Genomic DNA, 18,143 nt, shown 5'->3' on the forward strand with positions numbered 1-18,143 from the left:
TAATATTACCTTTTCACCAAAGCCTATTCAAATTCTTCATCTCTTTCATTACCTAGGTGTGCCTATTACTTCTAATGGTAAATATTTCCACGCCTCAAAGTACTCGTACTTCGCCAACGCAGAGAAACTGGCATTCAATAAAGTAAAGTCTATTTTCTTCAATTCTGCGGCAACACTTCACCAAACTAGAAAGAAACTACATACTCAATTCTATCCTCAAACCAACAATGCTCTATTGTAAAGTGACCACATTTTCATTGAGAAAAAGCCGCACAAATAGAATGAAATGACAATTACAATTTAGTTATATATATTTTATTCTATACATTCATATATTTTAACAAAAATCTCTTTATTATTTGTCACGATAGTGTCGCCATCTACATTCATGAAAATAGAAGTAGTTAGTAACAGCTGGAGAACTAGTAAGTTCATGGTTGGCGCCTATCTAAACAACTCGTGGTTCTAGTTATTATAATTAATACTGTTAATAAAGTTAATTAAACTAAATAAAAGGTCTTAAAGTTATTTAATAAAACTTTACATGGCGCAGTCGGTTAAAAAAGGGTTAAAAAGTGTTAGTTAAACAAGTGTTATTTAAAAAAAAAAAAAAAAAAAAAAAGTGTTAGTGTTAGTGTTAGTCCCCGTGGAGGAATTAGACAAGCACGACAGCGAGGAAGAAGACGAAAAATTAGAGATGGAATCGTCCATGCGACCGCCTTCGGCCCTCTTGTTCGAGGGTAACCTCAAAGAAAACTGGCGTAAATGGAGACAACGCTTCGAGCTCTACCTGAAGGCAACCGGACTCGATACGAAGCCTGCGGAACGACAAGTTGCAGTTCTCCTTCATGTGATTGGAGACGAGGCGTTGGACAAGTTCGATACGTTTGGCCTTACGGACGACGAGAAAAAAGTGCTTGCAACCGTGCTAACTGCATTCGAAAACTTTTGCACGCCAAAGGCAAATGAAAGTGTTGATAGACATATTTTCTTCACGCGAAAGCAGCAGCCCGGTGAGACTTTTTCGTCCTTTATCACCGACCTAAAAAAACTCAGCAGTGTGTGTGGTTTCGGTGAGCTTCGAGACAGTCTGATAAAGGACAGCGTCATCTGTGGTGTACTGGACCAGGACTTAAAATCGAAGTTGTTGCGAGAGGACGACCTCAACCTGGAAAAGTGCATAAACATCTGCAAAGCTGCAGAATTGTCACAAACGCAACTCAAGACGATTGACTCGGATGCAAAGGTAAACGTGATCAAAATGGCCGTGAACAAAAATCAGCAAGGACAAAAGAAGCGAGGCAAGCAACTCAAAGCAGCTGTACAAAGCCCGATTGAAGCTACATATTGGGGCGCACAGCAGACGTTCCAGCCAAGCAGTACGAAGGCGTCACAGCAGTTTACATGCAAGCCCTGTCAACGATGCAACAAGCTTCATCCAAGGAACCAGTGTCCAGCCTGGGGAAAGAAGTGCTCAGCCTGTGGTAAGATGAATCACTTCGCACACGCGTGTAAATTTAACAAAGTAAATACAATTGAAAATGAAACCAAAACTTTGCAAGTAGAGTCATTGTTCGTTGGAAACATTTCTCTTTCACAAAACGATAAAGATTGGTGCGAAATGATTCAAATTAATAACCAAAACAAAGTGTGTGTCAAATTAGACACCGGTGCACAAAGAAATGTAATTTCAATTGAAAATTTGAAAAAAGTGTGCACTGAAGAACCTAACCTAGAAAAATTCAATGTCATTTTAAAAGCGTATGGGGGAAGCCAAATACCAGTCTTGGGGAAGTGTTACTTGACTTGCAAATTTGAGAATCGAATCCCAGCGATTCTTGAGTTTATTGTAGTTGAAGGAAACACAAATGTACCAACTGTAATTGGCTCACCTACATTGGAAAAGTTAAAACTTGTACAAAGAGTTGATGTCATTGAAGAAACTGTAAACAAAGAAAAAAGTAGTGTAAAAAATGAGTTTGTCAAAAAACATGCAACTGTTTTCTCAGGAACTGGGTGCATAAAAAACTTCGAATATGACATAAAACTGAATGACAATGCAGTAGGTAAAGTTATGCATTGTAGAAAAGTACCAGTAGCATTAATTGAACCTCTGAAAAAAGAACTTGATAAAATGGAAAAAGCAGGTATAATTGAAAAAGTGAAAGGTCCTTCAGACTGGGTAAATCAATTTGTTATTGTAAAAAAGCCTGATGGTAATTTGAGAATTTGTCTTGATCCAACTTATTTAAATGAAAATATTAAAAGAGAGCATTTTAAAATTCCAAGTTTTGAAGATTTGTGCTCCAGAATGCCTGGTGCAAAGGTATTCACAACACTGGATGCAGACAAGGCATTCTGGCAGATAAAATTAACAGAAAAAAGCTCAGATTTAGTCACATTTAATACACCGTACGGTAGATACAAATTTTTGCGCATGCCTTATGGAATTACGTCAGCGTCAGAAATTTTTCAAATGTGTTTTCAAGAGATTTTTGGGGACATTGAAGGTGTATTGATTTATATAGATGATCTCATGATTTGGGGAAAAGATAAAAAAGAACATGATGAAAGAGTTGAAAAAGTTTTGAAAAGGGCAGAAGAATGGAATGTAACTTTCAATTTAAAGAAATGTATTTTTGGAGCTGACAAAGTGAAATACGTAGGTCATATTTTTTCAGAAAAAGGAATTAGTATGGACAACGAAAAAATTCGTGCAATAACAAACATGGAACGTCCAAAAAACAAAAAAGACATGGAAACGTTTTTGGGAATGCTTGCGTATGTCAGTAAATATATCCCAAATGTGTCACACGAAAGTTCACATTTGAGAAATTTGATAAAAAAGGACGTCCCATGGTTGTGGACAGAAACTGCAGAAAAAAGCTATAAAAAAGTTAAAGAAATTTTGATAAAAAATCCTGTTTTACAATTTTTCGACGTAAACAAACCAGTTGTATTATCAGTAGTTGCTTCAAAAGATGGTTTAGGTAGTGTACTCTTACAAAACAACTTACCAGTTGCTTATGCTAGCAAATCGTTGTCAGAAACTGAACAAAGGTACGCTCAGATAGAAAAAGAAACTTTAGCTATTTGTTTTGCTTGTGAAAGATTCAGTCAGTACATTTATGGTAAACATGTAATTGTAGAAAGTGATCATAAACCGTTAGAGTACATATTTAAAAAGTCACTAAATGAATGTCCAGCAAGATTATTGAGAATGAGACTGAGATTGCAAAAATATGATATAGAAATTAAATACAAGCCAGGAAAAGAATTGTTATTGGCTGATGCATTATCTCGTCATTATCTTGTAGAGCCGTCTCGTGAAAGTGAAAAAGAAATTGAAGCACAAGTTTGTTTATTATTAGAGTCATTTCCGATTTCAATAGAGAAAAAAGCTGAATTTCAAAAAGAAACTCATAATGACCAAGAAATGCAAATGCTGATAAAATTCATCCAAGAAGGTTGGCCAAATAATAGTAAAAAGATACCGGATATAATAAAACCTTATCATACTTATGCGGATGAATTGTGTGTAATTGAGGGTTTAGTCTTTAAAGGTAACAGAATTGTTGTGCCAAAAAGTCTGCGAAAAGAGATGTTAACTAAAATTCATTATTGTCATCTTGGTATAGAAAAATGTAAAAATAGAGCACGTGAAATTGTATACTGGCCGGGTATGAATCAGCATATTGAAAACATTGTAAACAGCTGTGAATCATGTATGCGTTTTAAAAGAGCAAATGTAAAAGAAACTTTGTTACCACATGAAGTTCCTATTGGTCCATGGGAGACACTAGGAATGGATTTGTTTGAATTTCAAAACAGTCACTTTCTATTAGTTATTGATTATTTTAGCAAGTATGTGGAAGTTGCAAAATTGGAAAACATGTCTGGAATCACTGTTGTATCAAAGTTAAAGTCAATTTTTGCAAGGTTTGGTATTCCGAAAAAAGTAATTTCTGATAATGGTACTCATTTTGCAAATCAAGACATGCGAAATTTTGCAAAATCCTGGAATTTTGAACATGTAACTTCAAGTCCAAATTATCCAAAATCAAATGGTATGGTAGAAAGGAGTATAGGTACAGTTAAAAGCATGTTTAATAAGATAGAACACAGTGGTAGAGATCCAACACTTGCATTGTTAGAATATAGAAACACACCGATCTCAAACAATATTAAGTCGCCGAATGAATTGTTATTTGGTTACAAAACGCGTGGAATCCTTCCAATTAATGTAAAAAAGGATGAGTGTGAAAAGTATGAAAAAGTGAGGCAAGAACTGATAAGAAGGCAAAGCGAACAAAAACTTGTCTACGATAGAAATAGTCACAATTTGAAACCATTAAGTTTAGCTGAAAATGTATTTGTACGAAAACAAGTGGATAAGCCCTTAGAGCCAGGTATTGTAACAAAAATCTGTAATAGACCAAGGTCTTATGAAGTGGAAATGTCGAATGGTAGAAAGCTTGAGAGAAATCGTGTTCATTTGTACAAAAACACTACGGAGTTTGATTGTAATGAAAATGATCAAAGCAAAGCGTTTACAAATGTAAGTCAGTCATATCCTATACAAGCGAGTTCTAATTATGTGCACCAATCTGATAGTTCTAACTCAAATCACAATGTTCAAACTACTCAACCTTATGTCACAAAATCTGGTAGAATAAGCAAACCGCTATCTTACTTGAAAGATTACAAAGTGTAAGCCAAAAGATTGTAATTCCAAAGATTGTATTTTCTAAGATTACTTTTGTACTTTTATAAGATTCAAACTTGTAAAAAAGGGAGATGTCACGATAGTGTCGCCATCTACATTCATGAAAATAGAAGTAGTTAGTAACAGCTGGAGAACTAGTAAGTTCATGGTTGGCGCCTATCTAAACAACTCGTGGTTCTAGTTATTATAATTAATACTGTTAATAAAGTTAATTAAACTAAATAAAAGGTCTTAAAGTTATTTAATAAAACTTTACATTATTAATTATTGCTAACTATAAAAATATTTGTAAAAAATCATAATTTCAACATCATGATTTTTAATCAAATTAAATTTTTTATTTTAAAAAAATTACCATTTTCTTTCACCGTCATATTTTTCATCCGTGTCAATATTTTCCAATAGATTCGCATCATTTATTAAAATGTCGTCAAATATTTCACATCAATTGGTCAAATTATATTTTACACTTTAATCCATACATTTTAAACTTGCACTCTTCAACTGCGTTTTTTCACTTGTCCATATTTTATTGATACTAGAAAAAACACCTTCTCTTGCTGCATTTGTTCCTGCAAGGGAAAGCGCCAATTCCACAATTTTCAAAATATTTTCATAAGCAATATTATTCTGTTTAAAATCAAGCAATAACTCCGTCCATTTTTTCTCTCTTTCCACATTTGCAGACAGCAACATTTCATTTTTTCATCTGTAACATATCTTTTTACCAATCACACCTCACAATATTATTTTTCGCAAAATCGTTACTAATATATTCAAAACATTTTTACACATATTCCCATAAAATCTCATTTTTTAATGTCACCCAATTAGACGATCCCAATGTACGAGACGTAACGACAATCATCCAACACCACCGAGTAAATCTTACTTGCTACTCTGTATGCATTTTATGTGCTTTTTTAATTTCTTTATATTCACCATAATACTTAATAAATTTCTACACTACATTTAAAATAAGAAATCCAGATATTTTCTAAAAAGCGGCACATGTTTCAAAATCGGCGGGACTGTCCCGCCAAAATCAGGACGTGTGCTCACTTTACTCTATTACTCACAAATCTGGGCTCACAGTTATCTCCACTTGCTTCAAACTGTACAATTACAATCTCTAGACCTTCCAAAAACTACTCCCAATTCCTTACTTCCATTACAATTTCCATTTTCGCCCATTATAATTTCCCTTTAAAAGTCAATTTATAATTTCTTCATTAAAATACTCACAATGAATAGTACATGTCTGCCTTATGTTTCTTATAATATTTTATATTCAATAAATCCTCACAAAAGAAATAATAATAAAACTTGCATATCTTTCATTCAGAGCACAATGTCGTCTATTGGTGCATTCCATCTTTTACTTACCCACCATCCTTTCATTTTAACAAAAGAAAAGAAAAACATCATCAGCAAACTCATAAATAACTTCCTATCAGAGGTTTTCAATAGCAGATATAATCTATTTTACACACATGTCTCTAATTTAGCTATCAATCAAATGTATTTCCATTTAGGTTGCAATCTTATAAAACTCACCTTCATTACTCAAATACGTCTTTGCACAATAAAATGCACAAAACTTTATTTTAACCGATCCACATATACATTTTACTGTAATGATATTTCCTTAATTTCCTCCTCTTCTTGTTAACATTCAATCATGTTTTTTCTTTTCCAATCTAAAACTCTCCATCACCTTACATCTTACTTCCTTTCCAATTTTTTACAAACACCTTTTCATCCTCCTTTATTTCTTATTCTCTTTGAAAAATTAAAAACTATAAAATCTAAACATCAGGTAAATGCCATATACAATTATTGTAAACAGTCTCTTAGAATTACAAGTTTTCTTTTCGGAGAATACTTTCTTTTAGTTTATCTTCATTTCTCTCCTCATAACTTTTTATCTTATTTTCAACTTTATATTTTATTTCCAACCATGTCTCTTTTACTTATCCTATTTCAACTTATAATTATTATTATTTATTTTATTTCATTTTTTTAACAACTTTTATTACTCTTATTTTATTTTACTTATGTACTTTTATGCTTCACTCACTTCCTCAAAAGCGTATGTAACCTTAATAGCAACAAATTAATAAATCAGAAGTCATTTCAACTTTCATTTACATCTCTTTTCCTCCTCTATCAAATAAACTTGTGTATATCAAATTCTATTCAATTCTATTTTTCATTCTTAACAATAAATCAAGTGATAATCGACACTAGCGCCACCAGCAGGACAGTTGCTGGAGTCAGTGTCTTCACGTTATTTGCAAAGAAAACATCTCTTTTCAAGTGTCGCTACCTACGTAGCTAGCTACCATTTCCGCTAAGCCAAAATCACTACTATTCCAATACTTACCTATCTCCTTAATACAAAAAACACTTCTTTTCCCCATTAAATAAATATTAATCATAAAATTCAACAAAATCAAACTCCAACAAAACTACCTTGAATACCTATGCTAGTATGCTGCTCTGTCTGCCTTATTCTCCATTTCTCTTCCTTTCTTTAAATCTATTATATTTTATTTCCATTTTCCCAAAATTTCATTACAAGTACCCTTTAATTTACACATAACCTTTACCTATGCATTTCTTCATTTTTTTAATCAATCAATTTTCAAACTTATACTGCTCTTACATAAAAACCATTATTTCATTTATCTCAACCTTCCAGGAAATCCTCCTAGCCAACCACACAGCTAGTCTCCCTACCTCACTCTCAATGTACTGGCTGGCTGGTGTGCATCGCTTTACAACTAGCTACCTACATATATGCCTGCCCGCGCCGGCTAACTGCCTGTTCTGCCTACTTCACTGCTCTCACTGCCTCACACGCTTCTTCGCTGCTCCGCCAATACATCTCCCCACACATTCCCATATTTCTGTCCGTCTCTCTCTACGCCTGCCTCCCTTCATTCATTGCCTTCCCTTCTACATACCTATACCAAGAGACCCATCACTAACAATACCCATGTAAATGCTACAGTCCTCTAAATAAATTAACCCTATTCCTTCCACTAAAGAAAACTTTTAACATATAAAACTCTTATCTCTCTTAACTAACCCAAACAAAATTCTAAAACATTATTTGCCACCTAACTTCCAAAACCTTTTATTACTTCTGAAGAATTTTCAAATAGGGGGAGGGGGCAATAGTACAGAAAATAAAAGGAACGACGACTTCAATATAACTTGGTCAGGGAAGGATCGAGGGTGGGGGACGCCACCGACACTTGAAATACCTCTATCAATGAAAAGCCTAATTGTAGTTTATTTTTTAATTACAGATCAATTAATAGTCCATTCAATAAAGTAAACAATAAAAATAAATGATTAATAATGCATACAAGGAGATTGACAATAGTAGGTTCAGGCAATTGCTACTGAATATATACATATATGTGCTGAATTATAGTAACAAGGCTTTTAACAATACGTGTTTAATAATAAACAAAGGATATTCACAATTATGTCCAAGACAAATGAAACGCAATAAATGACTAATTACTAAGAGGGACAGGGCTATTAACAATATATATATATATATAAATGAATAATAATATAGACAAACCGTTTACAATAATATGTCCGAGACAAATAATATGCGATATATATCTAAATAAAAATAGGGACAGGGCTATTAACAATATATATATAAACTCTTTAACAAAAACTTACAGTTTAAAATGTTAAGTATAAGGGTTGATTAAACGCCAAAAGGTACACAAATCAGCAAGCACCCAAAATTTCATTAATTCTTCATTAATATTTAAGTAATTTTACTGCATTAATATTCATTAATATTTTTTAGAATTTATTAGATGTCACAGACCCTTATGCTGGCCATTTTCGTCTACAAAATATTTGTTCAAGTAGCACTGTAGATTGACTGTAATATCTAGTTATTTATAATAATCAAACTATTAAATACAGGTTAAAAAGAAAAACGTTATAAAAAATAAAAAAAAATTATGAGGCTAAAAAATTCAAAACTTTTTTTTATAAAAAAAAATGTAATATGTAAAATAAAGTAAATAAGATATGTATATTTTTAGGACAGCTAATTATTCCAGTATTTTACTATCAGTAAAATTAAATTAAAATAGAGAAATCAATAATTGTTGTTGAATAATCTACTTGTTATAACTGTGTGTTATTTGTGCTCTCGAATATTTCGGTAAGACGAATTCAAGACAGTAGCTTACTCTAACTTTGTCTTTTTCTACTTTAACATGCATGTACATATGTGTGATTTATCATAATTATAACAAAAAAATATTATAAATGAAGTGGCCAGCATAAGGGTCTGTGACATCTAATAAATTCTAAAAAATATTAATGAATATTAATGCAGTAAAATTACTTAAATATTAATGAAGAATTAATGAAATTTTGGGTGCTTGCTGATTTGTGTACCTTTTGGCGTTTAATCAACCCTTATACTTAACATTTTAAACTGTAAGTTTTTGTTAAAGAGATTTTTGTACCTTTTGGATAGATTTTCCTTTTTGTCTATTTTACAAAGTTACATATCTGCTTTACAGATTTTTTTAAATTTGGAATAAGCAATTCTATCATTATAACCTGATAAGATGGTAAGTCGGAACCGTAACTACCACTAGAGAGATCTTTTTAAAGAATGATTATCGTTAAGGTCCCCCAAACCATCCTCAGTAACAACTTTTCTTGAAAAAGCGTTTTGAATAACATAGGAAGGTATTTGTGCGTGAATAGCAAAATTAAACTGCGATTTCATTACTTCCTTTTAAGAGGAGTAAGAAAAATAAACTGCGATTGCAGAACTTCTAGGCAAAGAGGCAAAGATTTTTTAATCGAACGACAATTCATTGATTTAAATCGGTTCACTCATTGATAATTTAAACGATTGCAGTACTTCCTCTTAGTAGGTGTAAGAGCATGATAGCACTTCACAGCCACGTAGAGGAGCTTTAACCCACTTCTTCCTGCTAAATTTTATCAAAATCGGACTAAGCGTTATAGAAATATTGGTAATAATAGTTTTAGAAAGGGCCTTATTTGGGTGGGGCAAACTCCCCTCCTTATGAGGCACGACGTCGAGACTTTTAAAGTGCAAATCTGTACAAAATTTCGATTCGAATGACATTTCATTCATGAAAATCGGTTCACGTGTCGATAATTTGAAACGATTCCTATACTTCCCCTTAACAAGTGTAAGAGCTGATCGCCGCTTTAATGTTACGTAGGGGAGCCCTAACCCTATCATCCTACCAAATTTTATCAAAATCGGGCCAAGATTTACAGAGTAATTAGTAATAATAATTTTGGAGGGGGCCTTAAATAAAGGGGGCTAACTCCTCTCCCATACGATGTACAGGGTCGAGACCCCCAAAAGGCACATCTACATAAAATTCCGAATCGAATGACACCTCATTCATGAAAATCGGTTCACGCGTTTAGGCGCTACGTTGTTTACAAAAAAGGTAACAAGAAGAACAAGAAGAACAAGAAGAACAAGAACAAGAACATTTTTCATTTTCGGCAACTTTTTTCTCAAAATCTACTTAATCTGGGTTGTTGCAAAAAAATTACAGCTATAAAGGAGGGTTTGCCCTACATTTTAAAGAAAATTTGGGAATTTTATCTTTAGTAGAAAAAGAGGAAAAAATTGTCAAAGTTGGGTGTTTTTCAACATTACGCTTTTTCGTGCAGTTTTTGACGATCAACCCTTATACAACTGTCCTACCGGACAGTTTTAATCTCCTTAACAAAAACTTACAGTTTAAAATGTTAAGTATAAGGGTTGATTAAACGCCTTGGCGTTTAATCAACCCTTATACTTAACATTTTAAACTGTAAGTTTTTGTTAAGGAGATTTTTGTACCTTTTGGATAGATTTTCCTTTTTGTCTATTTTGCAAAGTTACATATCTGCTTTACAGATTTTTTTAAAATTAGGAATAAGCAATTCTATCATTATAACCTGATAAGGTGTTAAGTCGGAACCGTAACTACCACTGAAGAGATCTTTTTAAAGAATGATTATAGTTGCGGACCCCCGAACCATCCTCAATAACAATTTTTTTGAAAAAGCGTTTTGAATAAAATAGGAAGGTATTTGTACGTAAATAGCAAAATTAAACTGCGATTTCAGAACTTCCTTTTAAGAGGAGTAAGAAAAATAAACTACGATTGCAGTACTTATCCCTAAAAGGCAAAGGGGCAAAGATTTTTTTAATCGAACGACAATTCATTGATTGATTTAAATCGGTTCACTCATTGATAATTTTAACGATTGCAGTACTTCCTCTTAGTAGGTGCAAGAGCAAGATAGCACTTCACAGCAACGTAGAGGAGCTTTAACCACTTCTTCATGCTAAATTTTATCAAAATCGGATTAAGCGTTATAAAAATATTGGCAATAATAGTTTTAGAAAGGGCCTTATTTGGGCGGAGCGAACTCCCCTCCTTATGAGGCATAGCGTCGAGACTTTTAAAGTGCAAATCTGTACAAAATTTCGATTCGAATGACACTTTATTCATGAAAATCGGTTCACGTGTCGATAATTTGAAACGATTGCTACACTTCCCCTTAACAAGTGTAAGTGCAGATCGCCGCTTTAATGTTACGTAGGGAAGCCCTAGCCCTATCATCCTACCAAATTTTATCCAAATCGAGCCAAGATTTACAGAGTAATTAGTAATAATAATTTTGGAGGGGCCTTACATAAAGGGGACTAACTTCTCCCCCATTCGATGTACAGCGTCGAGACCCCCAAAAGGCACATCTACATAAAATTCCGAATCGAATGACACCTCATTCATGAAAATTGGTTCACGCGTTTAGGCGCTACGTTGTTTACAAAAAAGGTAACAACAACAAGAAGAACAAGAAGAACAAGAACAAGAACATTTTCTGAAAATGCCGTTTTTGCTCATTTTTGGCAACTTTTTTCTCGATACCTATTAGATGTGGGTTGTTGCAAAAAAATTACAGCTATAAAGGAGGGTTTGCCCTACATTTTAAAGAAAATTTGGGAATTTTATCTTTAGTAGAAAAAGAGGAAAAAATTGTCAAAGTTGGGTGTTTTTTAACGTTACGCTTTTTCGTGCAGTTTTTGACGATCAACCCTTATACAACTGTCCTACCGGACAGTTTTAATGAATAATAATATAGACAAACTGTTCACAATAATGTGTCCAAGACAAATAATATGCAATATATATCTAAATAAAAATAGGGACAGGGCTATTAACAATATATATATAACTGAATAATAATATAGACAAACTGTTCACAATACTATGTCCAAGACAAATAAGACGCAGTTCCTGAACAATACTGGAACTGGAGTAGAGGATACAATTCTGGACAATTTAAAACGTGTAAGCAGTGCTCAAGGCAATTATAATGACCATGCAAGGTCTCAAAGCATAAATCGAGGAACAAAACCATGAGAACCCCAGACGGGGGTGTCAGACAATTCTGATTAATAATGATAAGTATAAAACTTACAAATGTTAATTTCCTCAAAAGTACAATGGCTTTTTGAATTATGTACAACCATCCAATACCCGCTGACAATGTTCTTAATACAGTCAAAAAAGGTTTTGCGTATCTAACCGACGCCACAATATGGCCGGAGGCACAATCACAATTCTTACGTTTTGCCAGAGAAGCTAAGGCTGGAAACATAGTGGAGCGGCGAGCAAAGCGGCGATGATAGCGAAGAGCGAAGCGGCGAAATCAAACACAAGTTAACATATGGGACCGCGCATAGTGGCGAGCAAAGCGAAGATAGAGCAACTCTATCTATTTCTAGTTTTTGTTTTTGCCGCTTCGCTCTTCGCTATCATCGCCGCTTTGCTCGCCGCTCCACTATGTTTCCAGCCTAACACGCCTTTTTTTCCTTATTCACAGTCAAGGGGGAACTCTACAGCACCGGCCACCCACCCCACTCTCTCCAGAACACCAATGCTACCAACTGAGGACCGGTACTGACAAAAAAAAACCGACCCAGGGGGCCTCAACCTTGCGGGGACCAAACAACTTCCTTCATTTCCCAACCACACACAGCCAGACTTCCTCTTATTTCTTTCTACACCTAAACTTTCTTATAAACAATGTCATTATTTTTACACAATCAAAAAATTACAATTTTCCTTTACTATATTCATTTAACTCTTCAAAAATTTACATACTATCATCCATAAAACTATACATTTCTTTTTTTATATCAATCAAATAACAAACATATGTATATGTATGTACATTAAAATTATTATGAAAACATAATCCTTAACAAAGTACTTTACAAGTATCAATCCTTTCTCAATATTCATAATCAATACAAACAACTAATCATAACAGTATTTACCATTCTATTCTTTAAACACTAATATTAATAAAAATACCAACTTTCACTACATAAAAAACATTAAACAACCAAAACACACTCACCCAAACCTTCCATCTGGTTACAATTTCACCAAACGCGCGCTATAATAACGCATAAAATAAACTACTCCAACCAACAAACAAACTTCCTTTCGTCAAATTATACTACACACATTAATCAACACCCAAATTCATTATTTTCAAACAATATTTCAATCAAAGTTCACACACTACACAACCACTTCTAATTCCCTCACAAAACATACATACTTTTACTACTCAATGCACTCACTAAACACATATTACCTACAAATACATTCTACTTTAATTCTTTATTCCTTCTTTCTTTCTTCATCATATTTCATCAATGTACAATCAGTTTTATTCATTCATACAAATTCTTAACTATAAATCACCAATTTCTATACAGTGTCCAACAAAAGTCTACATACCCCACAATATTTCCGGAATTTTCAAAATAAAAAATTATTACAGTAAAAATGTTATTTAAACATTTCTAACTATTCTTACTAATTATATATATGAGAGATGAAAACACCTCTGCCATCTCCCATTGCATATAAATAAAAAGATCGCAGTTCATGCCTCAACAAAAGTCCATATACACAATTCATAAATTCAATATTATAATAATACTTACTAGTTAGGGTGGGTAAATCTTAATATTTACAAATTTATTAGTTATAGTTGAAACGTGAATATAGACGGATTTAGTTAACAATTTATTATTATTTAAAATGCTTCACCAAAGAAAGGAAATTCCTGTGTCAGAACGCACATTAATAGTTAAATAAATAATCAAGGATTTTCATATCGTAACATTGCAAACATTAATCAAAGAAGCCACGCAAGATATCCTTTCCCACCGAGATAAAAGACAGATTTTCAGGGTGTGTGCAAACTTTTGATCGCCACTGTATGTACATGTATCAAAATTCAATTCATTCAACACATCTTCTTCTTCATTTATTTACTTTTTTCCTAATAAAAACCTTCATCAAACAATCCCATCAACTTCAACTAAATTATTAAACAGAAAAAAAAAATAATCACAAATTTATTTCTATTCAAAAATTACAATTAAATGTACATTGCTTCCCGTACGATCCGCTTGTATTCTCCCTTACTAGTCAAATGCCTCTTCACCGGGCTGGGGTCGGGCTTTATACTCGCTCCTTCTTACTTCACCACCCTTCTTCTTTCCTAAAACAATTCAACATGTTCATCATTATTATTTCTTCAAATACTCACTTAATCATTTATTCTCATTTACTTTCTTCAAAAATCATACATGCATCTCCTACTTACCACTTCATTTACTCCTTAACAAAAACTTACAGTTTAAAATGTTAAGTATAAGGGTTGATTAAACGCCAAAAGGTACACAAATCAGCGAGTACCCAACATTTCATTAATACTTCATTAATAGTTAAGTAATTCTACTGCATTAATTTTCATTAATAAGTTATTTTTTAGAATTTATTAGATGTCACAGACCCTTATGCTGGCCACTTCATTTATAATATTTTTTTGTTATAATTATGATAAATCACATATATATGTACTTGCATGTTAAAGTAGAAAAAGACAGAGTAGGCTACTGTCTTGAATTCGTCTTACCGAAATATTCGTGAGTACAAATAACACACAGTTAATAACAAGTAGATTATTCAACAACAATTATTGATTTCTCTATTGTAATTTAATTTAGCCCCCTAATTTTACTTATAGTAAAATACTGGAATAATTAGCTGTCCTAAAAATATGCATCTTATTTACTTTATATTACATATATACAACATTGTGGGACGAATACCTAGATTGAGAATGTAATTGAAGAAAACTATATTATTTGCGATAAAGCCAGATAATTATTACCTATTATTATACACTTTTGACTACTTCATAAAATAACAATTGCTTTAATCGAAGAATGAACTTAAACCGACGATTTTTATTTAAAAATAAAAATAAATAAATAAAATAAACAAAATCATTGATGTAAGTTTTTTTGTAAAAAAAAAGTTTTGAATTTTTTAGCCTCATAATTTTTTTTTATTTTTAATAACGTTTTTCTTTTTAATCTGTAATTAATAGTTTGATTATTATAAATAACTCTATATTACAGTCAATCTACAGTGCTAATTGAACATATTTTTTGTAGACGAAAATGGCCAGCATAAGGGTCTGTGACATCTAATAAATTCTAAAAAATAACTTATTAATGAAAATTAATGCAGTAGAATTACTTAAATATTAATGAAGTATTAATGAAATGTTGGGTACTCACTGATTTGTGTACCTTTTGGCGTTTAATCAACCCTTATACTTAACATTTTAAACTGTAAGTTTTTGTTAAGGATAATGAAATTGTATTGTATAAAAAGAAACCGTATTTTTTTTTTTGTATTTTTGACGGATACATTTTATTTTTCTTGTTTTTTATGGATACTTTTTCTTTTCTTTTTGTACGCTATTTTTATTGCATTTTCCACTTATTTAAAAAAAAAAAAAAAAAAAAAAAAAAAAAAAACTAATTCATTGTTAGAAGATGTTATCTTTAAACAATAAATATATATTATTATTAATCTTTAACAAAAACTTAACAGTTTAAAAAGTTAAGTATAAGGGTTGATTAAACGCCAAAAGGTACACAAATCAGCAAGTACCCAACATTTCATTAATACTTCATTGATATTATTTTAAGTAATTTTACTACATTAATTTTCATTAATATTTTTTTGAATTTATTAGATGTCACAGACCACCATTTAACTTAGATTGACTGTAATATCTAATCAAAAAACTATTAATCACAGGTTAAAAAGAAAAACTTTATTTAAAAAAATCAAAAATAATTATGAGGCTAAAAAATTCAAAAACCTTTTTTAAAAAAATGCTTACACCAACATTCATCAATGATTTCATTTATTTATTTTTATTTTTAAATAAAAATCGACGGTTTAAGTTCATTCTTCGATTAAAGTAATTGGTACTTTATGTAGTAGTCAAAAGTTTATAATAATAGGTAATAATTATCTGGCTTTATCGCAAATAATATAGTTTTCTTCAATTACATTATCAATCTAGGTATTCATCCCACAATGTTGTATATATGTAATATAAAGTAAATAAGATATGCATATTTTTAGGACAGCTAATTATTCCAGGATTTTACTATAAGTAAAATTAGGGGGACTAAATTAAATTACAATTGAGAAATGAATAATTGTTGTTGAATAATCTACTTGATATTACCTACGCGTTATTTGTGCTCACAAATACTTCGGAAAGACGAATTCTAGACTGAAATATTGTTTTAAATCCGTGATTCAAATTTAAATAGTAGCCGACTCTACCTTAGTCTTTTTCTACTTTAACGTGCATGTACATACTCGTACATACATGTGACTACTCAGAATAAAAGCATAATAAAGATAAATCAGAAGAATAATTTGGAATAAAGCTAAAATAAAGTACCTATTTAATTACAAAGATATAATATACATTTTATCATAATTATAACAAAAAAATAAAATATTATGAATGAACAAAGGGAAGGGATTAGCTATGCGGTTAGCGTATTGGATTCCCACGTGGAGGTTCCGGGTTCGAATCCAGCTGCAGACCCTTAGATTTTCTCTTTCTAAGAGCTTCTTACAGCTCACTGTCCGGGTGATGGACAGTGTTGTCTGTAACGAGAGAACACTGTCCGGAGGCCGGCAGTGCACTGAAAAAAGCTCCGGGCGCCAATAACCTTAGATGTTGAAGCGACTTAAATCATAAAAAAAAAGAAAAAGAAAATGAATGAACTGGCCAGCATAAGGGTCTGTGAAACATCTAATAAATTCAAAAAAATATTAATGAAAATTAATGTAGTAAAATTACTTAAAATAATATCAACCCTTATACAACTGTCCTACCGGACAGTTTTAATGAAGTATTAATGAAATGTTGGGTACTTGCTGATTTGTGTACCTTTTGGCGTTTAATCAACCCTTATACTTAACTTTTTAAACTGTAAGTTTTTGTTAAAGAGATTTTTGTACCTTTTGGATAGATTTTCCTTTTGTATGTTTTGCAAAGTTACATATCTGCTTTACAGATTTTTTTAAAATTGGGAATAATAAATTTTAATTTTATCATTATAACCTGAAAAGGTGTTAAGTCAGAGTTACTACCACTGGTGAGATCTTTTAAAAGAATGATTATAGTTGCGGTCCCCCAAACCATCCTCAATAACAATTTTTTTGAGAAAGCGTTTTGAATAAAATAGGAAGGTAATTTGTACGTAAATAGCAAAATTAAACTGCGATTTCAGTACTTCCCTTTAAGAGGAGTAAGAAAAATAAACTGCGATTACAGTACTTCTCCCTAAAAGGCGAAGAGGCAAAGATTTTGAATCGAACGACAATTCATTGATGTAAATCGGTTCACTCTTGATAATTTTAACGATTGCAGTACTTCCTCTTAGTAGGTGTAAGAGCATGATGGCACTTCACAGCCACGTAGAGGAGCTTTAACCACTTCTTCTTGCTAAATTTTATCAAAATCGGACTAAGCGTTATAGAAATATTGGTAATAATAGTTTTAGAAAGGGCCTTATTTGGGTGGGGCAAACTCCCCTCCTTATGAGGCACGGCGTCGAGACTTTTAAAGTGCAAATCTATACAAAATTTCGATTCGAATGACACTTCATTCATGAAAATCGGTTCATGTTTCGATATTTTGAAACGATTGCTATACTTCCCCTGAACAAGTGTAAGAGCAGATCGTCGCTTTAATGTTACGTAGGGGAGCCCTAACCCTGTCATCCTACCAAATTTTATCAAAATCGGGCTAAGATTAAAACTGTCCGGTAGGACAGTTGTATAAGGGTCGATCGACAAAAAGTGCACGAAAAAGCGTAACGTTGAAAAACACCCAACTTAGACAATTTTTTTCTCTTTTTCTACAAAAGATAAAATTCCCAAATTTTCTTTAAAATAAA

Source organism: Rhodnius prolixus, unplaced genomic scaffold (genome assembly GCF_049639745.1).
Source record: "Rhodnius prolixus isolate KJV_2025 unplaced genomic scaffold, Rpr scaffold_5, whole genome shotgun sequence".
Taxonomy (NCBI): domain Eukaryota; kingdom Metazoa; phylum Arthropoda; class Insecta; order Hemiptera; family Reduviidae; genus Rhodnius; species Rhodnius prolixus.